The sequence below is a fragment of the Sarcophilus harrisii genome, chromosome 1 (genome assembly GCF_902635505.1).
Source record: "Sarcophilus harrisii chromosome 1, mSarHar1.11, whole genome shotgun sequence".
In the NCBI taxonomy this organism is placed as follows: Eukaryota; Metazoa; Chordata; class Mammalia; order Dasyuromorphia; family Dasyuridae; genus Sarcophilus; species Sarcophilus harrisii.
In genome coordinates, this window is record NC_045426.1 from 564,882,042 (window position 1) to 564,899,684 (window position 17,643).

General features: G+C 38.6%; 1 protein-coding gene and 2 pseudogenes across 1 annotated transcript in view; 1 reads left to right on the top strand and 2 right to left on the bottom strand.

Moving 5' to 3' along the window:
- MYLK4 (myosin light chain kinase family member 4) overlaps positions 1-8,930 on the bottom strand; it is a 199,686-nt gene extending 190,756 nt beyond the window's left edge. The window contains exon 1 of the mRNA XM_031946947.1: positions 8,461-8,930. The gene's annotated coding sequence lies outside the window, so the exon portion shown is untranslated. The remainder of the gene's footprint in view (positions 1-8,460) is intronic.
- Positions 1,472-5,261, top strand: LOC116420658 (annotated as a pseudogene).
- Positions 8,931-13,331: 4,401 nt separating the features above from the next.
- LOC100918606 lies at positions 13,332-16,201 on the bottom strand (annotated as a pseudogene).
- Between the last annotated feature and the right edge of the window lie 1,442 nt (positions 16,202-17,643).

Genomic DNA, 17,643 nt, shown 5'->3' on the forward strand with positions numbered 1-17,643 from the left:
AATGTGATTTAATATTCTTCTGAGACTTGATTTTGGGTAGAATTATCTAAATAATCATTGAACCATTCAGGTTCAATTCAGGGAATGCATTACTTTTGTTTGTACAAAAACTTTTCAATTTGATATAATCAAAATTTTCTAATTTGTGATCAGTAATGATCTCTAGTTCTTCTTTGGTCATAAATTCCTTCCTCTTCCACAGGTCTGAGAGATAAACTATCCTGTGTTCCTCTAATTTCTTTATAATCTCATTCTTTATGCCTAAGTCATGAACCCATTTTGACCTTATCTTGGTGTACAATATTAAGTGGAATAATTCAGGGAAAAGCTAAGTTATGCTCAAAGGGAGTACTGTCTGAGGACTGCTTCAGTGACTGTCTATGCCTGGAGAGGTTATGGGGCAAAGGTGAAATTAGCATTCCTGACTCATTTTTCCCTTTGTGTTATTTCTTTCTGAACAGGAAAATTTCTTATAACAGTTAATTCTGCACCTGATTGTGGTACTCTATGAACAAAGAGCAATTTAGCCTTTAACTTTGGAGCTGCTAACCATTCACTACTGACCCTTTCATGGAATCAGACAAAACAAAATTAAGTTTATGGTAATATCAGTTCATTCAGGGTCCTTAAAGGAACAGCCTTGATAACTATTTCCCTCCTTTTCTCTTTCATACCAAATTTTTATGACAAGGGGAGGTAAATAGTAAAAACTTATGATGAATATTTTTAATGCAATTTTCAACAACAGAGGAACTCCCATGGATTACAAGAATAAAGGCTCTCAGGGTTTAAAAATTTACTGCTCTGAATTCATTATTGGTTAGAAATTCTTGTATAGGATTACATCATGAAAGTATCTCAATTTTTCTGGATGATTTCAGGAAACTAGATTCTCAAATTTAAGGAACATGACAAAATGTGGCACAATGAAACGTAGAATTGGCTTTCAAAAGTTTCTACAAAGAACTAGGATAAAGGACCCACCTTCACTGAAGAATCAAAGTCTCCCGACAAAAGCAAGGAAAGCAGTTTGTCTCATCCGGCACTGTCCCACAGGATGAGAGCAAAATCTAAAAGGTACTTATTGGGTTTTGGCTGCAGTTTCACAATCTGAAGGAGCTCCCAGTCTTCTTCAAAGTCCTGGAGTGGAGACTGTGAGTGGGAAGGGTTTGGGAATCGGACTCCTCAAAGAAGTACTTTAGAGAAAAGGAGTGAGTGACCAGTACCAGTATGGGGACAGTGGGGAGTTTGGAGCCCGGAGTGTCTGCTGCATCGCGACCATAAGAAGCGCAAACACTGCAATGAGGGAAGGCTTGGGCAGCTGGAGCAATAAAGACAGGCCAGCGAGAAGGCAGGGATGATATGGGAAACAGTCATCTCCCAAGTGAAGTCAATGACCGCAACAAAGCATTCACAGACTCGAGAATAGCCAGGCCAAGCCTGCAGAATGAAAAGGGAAGAGAGAGGAGGGATGAAACCTCCTAAGTTGCCACCAGTCCCAAGGCCACCTCTGGAAATAGCTAATCTCTCAGCATCAAGGACACTACTGAACTCCAGGCACAGTTGGGCCTCAGACCTTTCCAAGTCATCGTTGCAGAGGAAGCAAGCTGAGCGTTTCCAGGCTCAAAGTTGAATGGTATGGATCAAGATCCCCTTGTGGGTCGATGAAAAGAAGGAGCTTTGTGGTGCCACAGAGCCCAGCAATCAGCTGGAAGATGGATAGTCTCAAAGTGGAGATCTCTTGCAAGAGGCAGCTAGTAAAGGACAAAAAAAAAAAAAAAAATAGCTGGGGGAGAGGAGGAGAAGTAAAAGGTATTTTAAACGTAGTGAACTTGCCAAAAATGAAGAGAAGCTTACTTTAAAAGATATACCTCCAGCCTCAAGAAAAGGATAAGAAAGCACTAATTTCCTTTCTTTCTCTCCAGTGGTATAACTAGACCAGACAAGAGGAAAAGTTGCCAGTGAATCTTTCCAGGCAAGAAAGAGGCGAAACTGTAAGACTGTTTGGAGAAATGGATTATGATACATTTCAGTGGTCAAGAAAGATAGAGATTCTCATACCTGAGTTAACAAGGGTTTGAGGAATGACTTGAAGGCAACTTTGGATAAAGTTGAACAACAGCATTTTCAGGAAATTGGTGCTGGTGAAGCTCCAGGAGAAGACACACAGAATGATCTGAAAGTCCATGAAGAAAACACTTCTACTTGGGACTGCAATTTAATTTGCATTGGGACAGTTCTTAGGAAGGGGGGGGGGGGGATGATTGTAGCACCAACAGTATATATTCTTATTAATTGATTTCTGTACTACAACTAAACCAGATGGTATGATCACAGGGCATACTGATCTGGCAAAAACTAGGCATTGACCCACACTTAATATTGTACAACAAGATAAGGTCAAAATGGGTTCATGACTTAGGCATAAAGAATGAGATTATAAAGAAATTAGAGGAACACAGGATAGTTTATCTCTCAGACCTGTGGAAGAGGAAGGAATTTATGACCAAAGAAGAACTAGAGATCATTACTGATCACAAAATAGAAAATTTTGATTATATCAAATTGAAAAGTTTTTGTACAAACAAAAGTAATGCAGACAAGATTAAAAGGGAAGCAATAAACTGGGAAAATATTTTTATAGTCAAAGGTTCTGATAAAAGCCTCATTTCCAAAATATATAGAGAATTGACTCTAATTTATAAGAAATCAAGCCATTTTCCAATTGATAAATGGTCAAAGGATATGAACAGACAATTCTCAGACGAAGAAATTGAAATTATTACCACTCATATGAAAGAGTGTTCCAAATCATTATTAATCAGAGAAATGCAAATTAAGACAACTCTGAGATACCACTACACACCTGTCAGACTGGCTAGAATGACAGAGAAAGATAATGAAGAATGTTGGAGGGGATGTGGGAAAACAGGGACACTAATACATTGTTGGTGGAATTGTGAATTCCACATTCTCCATTCTGGAGAGCAATTTGGAATTAGGCTCAAAAAGTTATCAAACTGTGTATACCCTTTGATCCAGCAGTGTTATTACTGGGCTTATTTCCCAAAGAGATCTTAAAGAAGGGAAAAGGACCTGTATGCGCAAGAATGTTTGTGGCAGCCCTCTTTGTAGGGGCCAGAAATTGGAAACTGAGTAGATGCCCATCAATTGGAGAATGGCTGAATAAATTGTGGTATATGAATATTATGGAATATTATTGTTCGGTAAGAAATGACCAACAGGATGATTTCAGAAAGGCCTGGAGAGACTTACACGAACTGATGCTGAGTGAAATGAGCAGGACCAGGAGATCATTATATACTTCGACAACAATATTATATAATGATCAATTCTGATGGACCTGGCCATGTTTAGCAATGAGATGAATCAAATCAGTTCCAATGGAGCAGTAATGAACTGAACCAGCTACACCCAGCGAAAGAACTCTGGGAGATGACTAAGAACCCTTACATAGAATTCCCAATCCCTATATTTTTGCCCGCCTGCATTTTTTATTTCCTTCACAGGCTAATTGTACAATATTTCAGAGTCCGATTCTTTTTGAACAGCAAAATAACAGTTTGGATATGTATATCTATTTTGTATTTAATTTATACTTTAACATATTTAACATGTATTGGTCATCCTGCCATCTAGGGGAGGGGGTGGGGGGAAGGAGGGGAAAAATTGGAACAAAAGGTTTGGCAATTGTAAATGCTGTAAAATTACCCATGCATATAACTTGTAAATAAAAAGCATTAAAAATTAAAAAAAAAAAAAAAAGGATTTGGGATAAGAACTCACTGTTTGACAAAAATTGCTGGGGAAATTAGAAACTAGTACGGCAGACACTAGGGATTGACCCACACTTAACACCTTTAACAGCTTTTCTCCTATTTAGAACATATTGGAGCTGCCTCTATTTTACACAGAGGTTGGATAAGGACAAACATCCATTCCCCACTCTTTTCTCTACAAAGCTACTTCTTTTAAACATTTTCCTCATCAGTAAAGCAGTTACCCACTCATTCAGGATTTATTCCCTTTTGATGCTCTCTAACATGTCACTATCTTGTTTACTGCCTCAAGGTCTTGTATTAATCCATAAATCTCATCTGATTTCTTAAGTGGCAAAATGGGAATATTGAAAGGTGATATACAAAGTTCTAATAAATAGTCCTGAAGAAGGAGGAGAACTGTTCCCTTTAAGATTATCACTCTTAGAGATTGTGTCCCCTTTTCTGATCTCAGAGATCAGGATCTCCCAGGCTCCAAGGAGTTGAGACACAGCCCATCCTTCCAGGATAAGAAAAGCAATACCATGCAGGGGCAAATCAACTCCCATAGAAAGTCTAAATCCTCATTCACTTGAGGAATCCTGATCTGAACAGCTCAGGCTGTCCCAGCCCTCACCAAGATGCACATATAACAGCTTCCCTCAACTAAGCTCTTTGCAGATGGCCCTAAATAGCTTGCTCAGCTGCCAGGACCCCTTTGCCTGCTGAGAAAGCATTCTCAGCACCAAAATTCCATTTCCTTATTAGATCTTTGCCACTGTAGAAGTCGGTCCCTTAGTAAACTGATTTCTGCGCAACAATCAACTTTCATTTTACAAGTAATAATTCGGTGAATTCTTTCACTTTTAAATCTGTGACCAACTAAGGGGACTGTAACAGCTCTCTTATTGCCACTAACCCCATGACCACCAGGAATTGAGAGCATCCAAACCGCATCATTTTATCCTTCACAAGTTCCTTTATTTCTTATTGCAATCTCATTTTTTCCTCTATGATATAGGATATTGTTTAACACACATAACACATCCTCTGGATTTTTAAGACTGATTTTAAATTAGGAATTTTTAAACCTCCCCCATTTCTGCCATTCATATTCTATCGGAAGACAAGGTTGCATTTTAAATACTACCTGATGATTCAACATCTTTAATTCCAATACTAAGTGTAAAATCCAATCTCTGCCTAACAAATTATTCTCCACTTCTGGGATTTACATCAATCCTTTAATTTTTCTCATATACAAGAATGACTTCTACAAAAGTTATATAGAAATCTTTTCTTTTACTCCCATCAATTCCTAAAATTCCTGACTAATTCACAGAGCAAGGATCTCTCCACTCCAGTAAATACTAAATCTTCTCCTTTTTACTCTTGTTCTAGGTTGCAGTCAACACAACAAATGGGCTAGTGGAGGTTGAAAATAAGGAGATGGGGTTGCTGATAATTCAACAGAACTGTTAATGAGAGAAATCATGTTGCTTATATATCTTCACACAATGTTACTATGAAAAACATTGTTCTGTAACCAACCCTGGTTTCTGTTTTCTAGGAGCTAATTTTCTGAAGCATATTGTTAATTTCTAAGGACTCAATCTTAAAAAGTTCACAATGTCCCAGTAATTGTGCCAGGACCTTAAGTTTTTGTTTTTGTTTTTTTGTTTTTTTTAATAATTATTTCAAGCTCAAATGCACTCTTAATCAATCTGAGGAGGAGGGGAACATCCCAGTTACTGAAGTTTCTAGCTTCCTGGGAGTTCTCCACAATTCTACATACACAATAATTACCGTAGGTTTTAACAATGAACAATCTTAGAATTTTCATAAGTAACAGCCAAATGGTCTTAGCTATAATTTCTTTTTAACTTACAAAGGTGGAAATACTCAGTCTCATAAATTATATTGAATCAGAAGGTTGATAACAACAGATTCTTTAACACATTTTCCACCTCCTGAATAACATTCAGGATACTAGATAACAAACCAAATCTAGGTTCTATAATATCAGAAAGAATCCATTACTTATCGGTTCAGGTAGAACAGATTATCACAACAAATTAAGTTACCAATTTTAACTTGCATACCAATTTAAAATTATTTTAAAATTGTCCAGTACTTTAGTTTGTGAGATGCCCTAAAATCTACTTAGGTGTTTCATTCAAGCAAAATTACCTTTTAGTTGAGGAAGATTCTGGGAAGATGGCAGAGAAAGTTAATAAATTTCAAGCTCTCCAGAGAGATGTCCTTGGAGAGCTATTCTCCCTCCAATCTATGTTTGCCCTGAGGTGCAAATTTGTTCTATTTTGAAAAATCAAGAAGACTGGGCAGAACAGGGGTTCTCCTGATACAACTCCAGAAGATCTGAAGAAAATCCATACAAGAAGGCTAGGATTAACTCATGTGAAGTGTAAACACTTCCTGGCTAGCTAGCTGGGTGTGACTGGAGTCTCAGCAGGTATCACAGAGACTTTCATCTCCCTGATTGTGGAATCTGAGTCTGAATCCTGGAAGACTGAGGGCACGTCAGCTGATTGAAACACCAGGCTCAGCTGTGTTGTGGAACATGGCCCTGGGCCAGAAGGAAGTAGCACTCGATTGAGTGCAGAGGCATCGGGGCAGAGATGCTACAGGCTATGGGCACTCATTGCAGGATGAAACTCTTGGTTTCCTGTTCAGAGAGAAGAGCTGAAGTGAATCCAGAGACACTATTCCCCCACCCCATGATTGGAGGGGTTTACACTAATACCTCTTATTTTTAAAAAAATGAGCCAGCAAAGAAGAAACACTATAGGAACAGAAACACACTATAGGAACAGAAAAGACTGGAGTTTGTCTTCAGAGGAGGACACTGAAATTTAAAAAACCTACCCCAAAGGGTAACATGAAATGACTCCCTGCCCAGAGAGAATTTATAGAACTCAAAAAAATTTAAAAATCAAATGAGAAACTGAGGAAAAACAAAAAATAAAAATAAAAACTATCCAAGAAAATTATGAAAAAAATTAACCAACTAGAAAAGGAGGTACAGTCTCAAAGATGAAAATAACTTTCAAAATTAGAATTGGGCAAGAAGAAGCCAGTGAGTCTATGAGAGATAACAAAACAGATTACAAAGAATGAGAAAATGGAACAGATTGCGAAACAAATCATAAGAAAAATAACAGATCTGGAGAACAGATCAAGAAGAGAAAATATAAGAATAATTAGACTGCCAGAAAGTTGTGACCAAAAAATGGACCTTGGCACAATAATGCAAGAAATATGAAGGGGAAGTAGAAATAGAAAAAATCTATGGATTAAAGAGATCCTTTCTGGAAAACATATAGGAACATTATTTACAAATTTTGAAAGCACCAGATCAAAGAAAAATTTGCAAAAACAAGAAAAAAAATAATTCAAATAGACTGGAACTTCAATTAGAATTGTACAGGATTTATCAGCAGCCACAATAAAAGATCATAGGTCCTGGGATCATATCTACCAACAATCAAAAGAACTAGGCCTGCAGCTAGAAATATGATATCCAGTAAAATTATGATATTTTTAACAAGAAAAAAATGGACAATGAACTTTCATATTTTCAGGACTTTCTATCAACCAAACCCAAACTTAACAGAAAACAACATATTACAACCAATATCAAAAAGATCAGTTTCAAGCAATTCAGTGTGGATTAATTATATTTATTTTTTAACATGGGAAACTTATAGCATATGTTTAAGATTGACATCAGTAGTACAACACCTCAAAAGATTGGAGCAGAGTTAAGGTACTTTTACCAAAGTAATTATGTCATACAAGATATGTGTGCATATGTGTATGTATATATCTACATATCTTTATATAAGTATATCCTTTTTAAACTATAACCAGATTTGGGGGGTGGGGAAAAGATGAAAGGGGGAAAAAAAGAATAAAGTAAAAAAAGTGCATAGAAGAAAACAAAATAACAATTTATAAAGAAGTAAAGAAAAGATGGACACTCATGAATATAATTTCTTTTACTAATATACATGTTTTCTTGAACTGGTATTTGTTATATATTTTGAATTCTCCCTGATATTCTGCTAGGCACATGACAATTTTCTCTTTTGTTTTGTATTCCTTTTCTGTTTTTTCTTATTGTTTCTTTAAATAAAATAAATTTTTGGGAAAAGAAAAAAAATATCTTTTAGTTGTTTTCCCACTTCATGGAAGCCTCTTCTTTTTTGCACTTTTTTTGTGGCCCTTTTTTAAGTGCCAATTTTTGCTTCATATGGATCTTTACTTTGAGATTCTTGTTGGCATGGTTCCACAAGCCTGAGTTCTGATAACAAAGTTACAGGTTCCTTGCTTGCAGTTTTAAAGTATAGTATACTGTTTTTCCCGTTTTCCCAAAAGTTCCCAAACTCTCTAATCCATTTCAGTTTATATTCTTCCCATTCCCACTTGCTTAAACTTTGTCACTTACCTTTCTATTCTACTCTCTTCTACTTGCTTTTGCCATATTTACTATACCAAATATATTTTCCCCCCTTATCTCCCCCTCTTCCTCGAAGCTGCTACAGTCAGAGGCAGAGGAAGACAAAGAAAGATTCTCTTTCCTGAATTATCCTAAACTCTAAAGAGACCATAGAATTAATCCCCAAATTACTTTATCATGATCAAAGACCAATATACTCACCCATCCAAAATGACTTCAGTTTCATACATTCTCCAGTCAGATTTTCAGTTTCAAATGAATCACAATCTCAAAGCTGTCTCCATGGGATAGATTCCGTCTCTTTCCATGAGACAGGAGAGATACTGAACCTGCTAGTTCTTATTTCTAGAAGTGCAGGCTCCAGGTCCCCAAATCATCTGACATTCCAATCTCTTCTCTTACATTCCCATGTTCTCCTACATTTCCCAAACCTAGGACAGTCTCCTATTTCATGGGAACTAAAAGCATTTCCTTCAGCACACACCAAGTCTGATGCAAAGAATTTGAGTTCCATGAGTCAAGGATCAGGAGCCCTAACACTGGAGCAACAAGATGGTTTGAAACTTCTAAAAATCTTGACCTTGACCCATTCTGCTGGAACTCAAAGTAATAATTCTTTCAATTCAGCTGATATTTTTCTAAGCCCACAACACAGAGACTGAATTCTTATCTCTCACAAGCCTACTAACTTTTAACACAGAACACAGAGTGCAAAGCAGACATCTATATACAGATACACACAGATATCTCCTATTACAGCTTTTATATACAGATTTAAGTCTGACTTACTCAGTCCTGGGAGCATTCTCTCAATTTTCATCCCCATATATTTTGGTACTCCATCATGGGTGAAACAGGAAGCTGAAGACTTCTCAGAATAATGACTGCAGGAAATTCAAGACTTAGCAGCAAGGGTCTATTAGTCATTAAGGCTCTGGGAAGAAGAGCAAAAGACTTGCTCTTCTAGCAAAAATACCTGAGATAATCTCCTGGACCTTTACTTAACTGCTTAGAGAAAACATGACTAATTATTTAATGGCCTGGAAATATCAACAAGTCTTCAAACTAGCTATCTCTATTTGTTGATTGAGGAAGCCTGAGGTAAACTAAGTCTCCTTGGTTAAACCTTCTAACTCCTCTGGCTTAATGGATTACTTATCTCTAAATAAATTTCCTTATAGTGAGGGATTATGTGGTTTCTCATAAAATTATTAACTAAAATAGATTGAACCTATAACCTAAATTTAGTTTATGAAGGTCTGATGGATTTGGAAAATGAAATTCTTTGTACAAAACTTATAATAGAATGCTCATACTAGCTGCTCAAGTACCATAAATTTAGGCAAACACATCTCCAATAAGTCAACTATATTGGCTTGGTTAAAATTTAACAAACCTGTGCTACTTTTCCATCTAAGCAGGCAGTGAAAATTAACTGGGTAAGGGGAGGGAATCATGGATTCTTGTGGGTGATGAGTATATAATTGCCCTTAATTTCTGTGAAAATGGCCTCCTCTCACTGGAGAACTCCAGTGAGTGGATCATTTGCTTCTCCCAAGATTCTAATAAAGCTTCTGTTCTTCACTTTGAGATATTTCTGAGTATTTTAAGTTTGTACTTGCCATACCTCACAATCCCAATCACTAAATTTGGACCTCAAGGGGCTATCAGTCAGCACTTCCAAATAATGATTCCTTTCTGCCCAACTTTGAATTTACCTTTCCTATCCTTACAGACTCTAACTACTTATGCTCATGCAGTCCCTACAACCCAGATGTCATTTATCTGGGTTTGTGCACACATACTTAAATGACCACTGTTAACTGCTTTGTGATGAACAGTTTATGACGGTTCTCATTACCAGTTTCAGAAAGATAGAAAGAGAAGGGGGAGGCTTCTGTTTTATTACCATAAGGCCTTTTTTTTTCATTTTTTTTTCTTTTAAGGGAGAGTCCCAAATCTGGAGCCAAATATGAAAGCAACCAGAAGTTCTGGCTTGACATCTTTCTTGGGCATCCCTGACCCAAACCAGAAAGCAGAATTTGAAAAGCTCAAGCAAGCCTCAAGCTGTGTGGGACACAAAGACTACATCACAGATTATTTGATTAAACCCCAACATTTTCCTATCCCATCTTCACTTTGCTGGTGAATGAATGAAAAGAAACATTTGAGGTTGACTTGTATTTATTCTTTTTTCTCCCATTTTTCAATAGTGTTTTATTTTTCCAATTACATGTAAAGATAGTTTTTGACATTCATTTTTCCAAGATTTTTAGTCTCACATTTTTTTTCCTCCCTTCCCCCCTTACTCCCCTTATACACAAGGAAACAAAAAAAACTCAGATAGGTTATCCATGTACAGTTATGTTAATTATGTTAAATATGTTTCCACATTAGTCATGTTGGGAAAGAAAAATAAAAAAATAAAAACAAAATAAAAAATAAAAAATAAAAAAAGTGGAAATTATATGCTTCAATTCCCCATTCAGTAAAAAAAAAAAAAAAAAAAAAAAAACCTAGAGAAGAATTTTAACCTGATCCAAAAATTTGAAAGGGTTATATCCAAAAGTTTAATATTTTTTTAGAATGAAGAGACTATTAATGTTAATTCTGAAAGATTCTTTTATGTGGAAATAGGGTATGTAATAGTTTTTGCTTTTGTCCCTTTGAAAATGTTTCTAATTTCTACAAGCTAGTCAAGGGCCCAGGCCCTTTTCAGTTAGTCTATCACGTCCTCTATATTTTCCCATTTTATCTAATAGAAAGAAATGGTGGTCTCATGTACTTTAATTGCTTGAACCTGGGAGTGGAAATAGAGCTGAACCCTCCTTAGAGATGCCACTCAGAGAGGTGATGAGCTCCAGGGCCCAGAAGCTGGTTGAAGCAACATTCAGTGGGTGCCGAGTTTCAAGACAGTTTCCAATGTTGGCCATTTGAAGGTGATTTAGCCACAGCCTAGAGGAAACAAATCTAAGAAGAGGATGGTTAGGCTTGGCAGCATTGTAAACAGTAACATGGGCCAAATGTCTAATAAAGTTAGGCATCAGTTAAAGAGGATTACTGGTTGAGCAGGTCTCCAATCAGGAGTTTTCTTTTAATAGAGTCTTCAGAAATAACAAAGGGGTGGCTCTTAGAGAGAATAGTGACCTAACCTGACCACACTGCTATTTCCCATTGGTGGGAGGCCACAAGATGGTTCATAGAAAGCTGGAGAGAGCACTAAGAACAGAGCCCTCATCCTTGGGATGTGTGGTTAAAGGACAGAGTAAGTGGTTTAAGAAGTGTGAGAGAAAACAATTGACCTGGAAAAAATATGATCAATTTTCTCCATCTTCACTGAATATTTCTTTGTCCCTTCCTCTGTCTCTCCCTCTTCCCTTCCCTCTCTACTTCTGACTCTCTCCCTCTCTTCCTATCTCTCCCTTCCTCTTCCTCCCTTCCTGTCTCTCCCTCCCTCTTCCCCTTCCTTTCTCCCTCCCTTCATATAGAAGCTGAACTTAACATGGACAACTGATTGTCTTAGATCACTGCAGCAAATTCTTAAGCTCAAGAGAATCACTTAGCTCCCCTCCCCCCCCCCCACACACACACACACTCACACTCTTATAATTTTGACTAGAGGTATAAACTACCACAATTGATTTGCATTTAGTTTCAAAAATTCACTTGTCCAAATACATGATTGCAGGTGACTTGCCCACTAAGTCCTTATGAACAGTGATATTGTTGCTCATTTAAAAGAAAACACTAGGCCCAAACCAAAATGTTAATGTAGTTTTGTGTCAATAGAAATATGATACTTGGTGAAGTATTTCCATTGTGCTTTACTATGTAAGTTCTCAACTCACTATGTTCAATTCTAGGCCCCACATTTTAAGAGATTTTGACAAATTAAAACACTGTCTCATATTTACATCTGGCAGGGACATCTAGTCTAATAAGTTTTGTTATCTACAAAATAAAAGTAAGTCTGAGATAAACTGATGCATCCCACGTAGAAGGCTGTTAAATAGTAGAGGTAACATTCGAATTAAAGCTCTCTAAATTCAAAAATCAGTGATATTTCCTCCAAACTATATTCCATCTTCCATTCAAAGTTCTTACCCCTTCCCTAAATACATTCTAGTGGTTCTTTATCACTTCTACAATTAAATATATAATTGTGTGACATTTAAAGTTTTTCCTAACCTCCAATTCCCCCCCCCCCCATACCTTTTACCAGTCTTTTCCTTTAACTCATTTTCTCTCACTACTAATATGTATCCAGCAATCCAGTGATCTAATGATACTGGTCTGCTGATTGTTCCTCCCAGGATACAAATCTCCCAGCTTCTGGGTATTTCCATTTGCTGCACACCTGTAATCCGTACTTATTTCTATTTCCTGGCTCCCCTGGCTTTTTTCAAGGTTTTGTCAAAGAGCATTTCTTCTCCAGGAGGTATTTCCTGGTTCCCCTTTAATGCTAATCCCTTCCCAGTTATCCATTTTATCTTATATTGAGTTTATTTGTACATGGTTGTTTGCACCTTTTCCCCACAAAGGACTATACACTCCTTAAAGGCAGGGATTTTTCTTTTGTCTTTTTTTTATTCCCAGTGCTTATGGCAATAATCTGTATAGTAGGTGCTGTCTTCAACAATGAGATGATTGGAACCACTTCCAATTCTTTAGTGATGAAGAGAACCATCTATACCCTGAGAGAGGATTGTGGGAAATGAGTGTGGTTAAAGCATTTTCACTGTTTTTGTCTGCTTGCATTATATTTGGCTTTAAAAAACTGGTTTGATTTGATTTCTCTTGTGCAGCACAATAACTATATGTGTATGCATATATTGGACTTGACCTATATTTCTACCATGTTTAACATATATTGGACTACTTGCCATCTAGGGGAGGATGTAGGGGGAAGAAGGGGGGATTGGAACTCTAGATTTTGCAAGGGCTAATGTCGAAGAATTGTCCACGCATATGTTTTGAACAATACAAAGCTTTAATATTAAATATTAAAACAAGATTAAAATGTCAAAAAAAAAAAAGAAAAGAAACCTAATGAAACAGATTCGACAGGAGCACTCCTACCTCCTATAGCGGTAGCGCTTAAAGTGGAACCAAAGCTGAAAGATGCCATTGACAAACTGACAGCGAAAGCCATGTCTCTGTGAATATTCCCACTCCCTGTTGATAATCTTGAAGGCAATCTCCTCATAGGGAGGTCCAGCATGGAAGTAGAGGATAGCAAAGGCCTTGTCCTAGCATGCCTCCAGGGAGTACTTGGGTGTGGAGTACTTGTCTATGAGGTCTGGGTAAAAGATGTTAAACTTGTATCCTTGAACAATCTTTGGTGGGGGGTTATCAAAGTCATAGTGGGTTCTGTTGTACTTGTTCCACTCAAAGCCTGTATGGACTCTGTTAAAGAAACGAGGCTTTCGAGGCGGGTATTTGTCTGCCCACAGATACGCCTTGCCTGTAAGGGGCATTTCCACACTGAACTGGGACTCATCTGCTCCCATGCCCTCCTTGGCCTGGCTTAAGAACTTGTCTTCAGCACTCTCACTGGCATCTCCTGTGCCCTGCAACTGTTGCCAAGAAAGCAATAGGCACTGAACGTCCTCTTCTGATTCTGTCACATGAGCACCAGAGGGCAGCTCCTGGGTGGTGAGCAATCTGGGGCTGTACTTGCCAGCATCATAGTCCTCTAGGCTCTGATGGATCAAGTCTTCCTCCATTGGCACAGCTTCTTCCTCCCACTCTCCCTTGCGTTCAGCTCTGGCCTCGCCCTCAGCTTCTGGCTCCTCTGAGGCACCTGAGGTAGAAGGTCTGGCCTGAGGTGGAAGGTGACCTTGTTCTTGAGGTTCTTTGTTGAGAATGGGGAATAGCAGTTTGTACCAGCAAGGTGTTGAGAGCAATGTCTTCTGGAGTACATCTTGGTGATCCTCACGGAGCCTGGATCTGGCCATGTGTACCTTGAGTTGCTGCAACACACTCTCCCAGAAGCCAATATCCAGGTTGGGTCCCCCTCTCTGGATCTTGCTCTCAATGCCCTGAAAAATCTCCCACAACTGATTGTAGGTCTTCCCTTTGAAGACCAACTGTACATCAGAACTAACAGAGGCATTAACTGCCTCTCGATGCTTTCCTTCTCCCTTTTCAGATGCCTCAAGCTTGTGGAGTTTGGAGATCTCATCCTCTGCAATGATGGTCATATCTCTCCAGAAATCTCCATTCTTACCCTGTTCCAGTTCCATGTATACCTGTATGTCTTCCAAAAGGTCTTCCAGATCTGACACTGTGAGGCCATTGAGGAAGGTGTAGGGCTCATGAATCTCCACAGCCAAGTTATTGTCCTCTGCATTGATGTACGTGGCCAGGAGGTCAATGGGCTTGGCCCTTCCATCCCTTATACGGATTTGAGAACGAAGTTTCGATTGTTGAAGGTGGAAGTTGTCTTCCTGCTCCTGCCATGGTTTGAAATGCTCTGCCTCCTTCTCCCTGGGCAGCCTCTCCAGCTCTTGCTGCTGCTTGGCTTTCTCTCTTTCTCTCTCCAAGCACAGCTGCTTCACCTTCTGCAATTCTAGTCTATTTTCTTCCTGGATTCTCTTGTTTCTCTCCTTCAGCTCCTTCTCTTCCAGGTGGCTGAACCCCTTCTTCTCTAGTGCCTTGTGCCATACAAAAGTTCTTAGTAGATTATTATCTCCAAAGGGGTTGTTAGTATCGGTGTAGCCCATACACTCTTTACCCCAGCCCATCTTCTCTCTTCTTCCGTTCTTTGGCCTCCTTCTTTGCCAGTCTCCTGGCCCGTTTCTCCTCAGGTGTTTCAAAGGCCTTCCTCAACAATTTTTGCTGCTTTTTCTCCTTTTTTAACCTCTGTTGCTCCAGGATGCTCAATTTCTTGTCCAGACTCTCTTGAGGGCTCTGAGAGAAGGGTGATGTTGAAGATCCTGAGGTGGGTGATGTGCAATCATGTCTTCTCTTGTGACCCCTTTTGAGCTCACTCCCAGAATGTGACAGGGAAGATTCCCAAGATTTGGCTCCTGACTTTCTTGGGCTTCCATGGTCCCTTTCAGAGGTCCGATATTTCTTGGATTTCCTCCTATGTAGTTCTTCCTTGGAATCTGATCCCCATCTCAGCTCTGAGCTCTCCCTTCTGCTCCCCTGGCCCTTCTGGCTTCTGGAGTCCTGGATCTCTGGTGCCTTCTCCTGGGCAGCCATGACCTGCAAAGGTCCAAGGCCCAACTGTGCCTGGAGTTTATTGGTGTCCTTGATGCTGAGAGATGAGCCACCTCCCGAGCTGGCCTTAGAGCCGTTGGCAGCTTCCAAGGCCTCATCCCTCTTCTCCCTCTTCCGTTTTGGCTCGATCTGGCCGTTCTCACGTCCGTGCTGGCTCCCGCTGCGGTCTTCAACTTGGTCTGGGAGGCGACTGCTTCCCTTCTGTGCCCCGAGGTCTCTGTTGTGCTTGCACTGATCTCAGGGCCTGCCCTCATCACTGCCGCTGCCCAAGCTCCCGCTGCAGTGTTTGTTCTTCATATGCTTGAGATGCCGCGGACGTTCCATAGGTTCCGGCTCCAAACTCCCCGCTGTCCCCATCCTGGTACTGGTCACCCACTCCTTCTCCTTGAAGTGCTTCTTTGAGGAGTTCATCGCAGCTCGGATCCCACCGAACCCCAGTCGCAGTTTCCACAGGGCCCTGAAGAACACTAGGAGTCCTTTGGGTTATGGAGCCACATGCACTACAAGCAACCAGAAATCAAGAGGCACTTTTTATATCCTGCTCTCATCCCATGGGATGATGCTGGATGGGCCGTGTGAATTTCTTTAGGTGTGAACTCCAAGTGAATTTCTTTAGGTGTGAACTCCTCTCCTAATCCTGGGGCCTCTTTTCTCTAGTGGAAGAGGGGCATTCATTCTGATTCCTAGAAACTTTGAAATTCAATTATATGTATCACTGCATCACATTTTTTTTTTGTCCTGTTCCCCTTTGACAATATAGTTCCCTCACATCATCCACAAAGAATGAAATACTTTTAAGGACGTAATCCTATACAAGAATTCCTAACTAATAATTACATATTCAGAACAGTAAAATTTTAAATCCTGAGATCTTTTGGTTAACAGCTGTAAAAGTAAAGGTTAAATTCTTCCTAGTGCACAGGGTACCACTGTCAGAATTAGAATTGCCTGCAGTAGAAAATTTTCTTTTTCAGAAGGAAATAGCACAATAAGGAAAGTGAGTCAAGGGGATCCTGCTTTCACCTATGCCCTTCAACCTTTGTAGGAGGAGACAGTCACTGAAGCCTTCTCAGACAGCACTCCCTTTGAATAGTACTTATCATTGAACCAATAACTTAAGGAACAGCTAATTTAGAATACACTACCCAAAATCAAATCTGAGAACAACACCAATCTGCACCCCCCCCCCAGATTTTAATCGCTAGTAAAGTTATGAACTAGAGCTTTATAACTTTATTTTTTAAATCACTGTTCCCATGTTGCAATTCCAGTTAACAGTAAATATACATCATTTTTAGTTTAAACGTATCCAGGTTCAAATAAACTACAATCTTTCCTTTAAAAAAATTATTTTTAGTTTACATTTAGTATTTTGTTTTTCCCCAGCTATATGTAAAAACAATTTTTAAAACTTTGAGTTCTAAATTCTTTCCCTTCCTTCCTTCCCACACTCCCATCATTGAGAAGGCAAGGAATTTCATGTTTATACCTGGGTAGTCATGCAAAATATATCCATAATAATAATGTAGAGGAAAAACAAACCAATATAAAAACCCTTAAGTTTGAAAAGTTAAAAAAAAAAAAACTTGCTACATTATCTCTTTAAACACCATCAGTTCTTTTGAAACAATTCCCAGGTGAGCATCTTACAATATTACTGTTACTTTATTCATAGTACATTTCACTTTTGCACCATTTCGAATATGACTTTCAAGGTTTTTCTGAGAGCTTCCTGCTCATTGTTTCTCATAACACAATAATATTTCATCATAATCACATCCCACAAGTTGTTCAACCATTCCACAATTGATGGCCATTCTCTCAATTTGCAATTCTTTGCTCTCAGAAAAGAGCTGCTATAAACATTTTTGTACATGTGCCTCTTTCTTCCTTTCTTCCTTCCTTTCTATAATTAAATTTCTATAATTTTAATAATTTCTATAATTAAAAAAAGTAAAAGGAAACTAAATTAAATTAAACTAAATTGTGGCATATAGGTAAAATGGAATACTAATGTGTCAAAAAATGGTGAAAAGTAGAAACCTAGGAAGAAAAGAAAAACCTAGGAAGTCTTATATATGATGCAGAATGAAGTGAGCAGAACCAAGGTCATTTTTATGATATTGTGAAAAATTAACAACTTTGAAAGACAAGAAC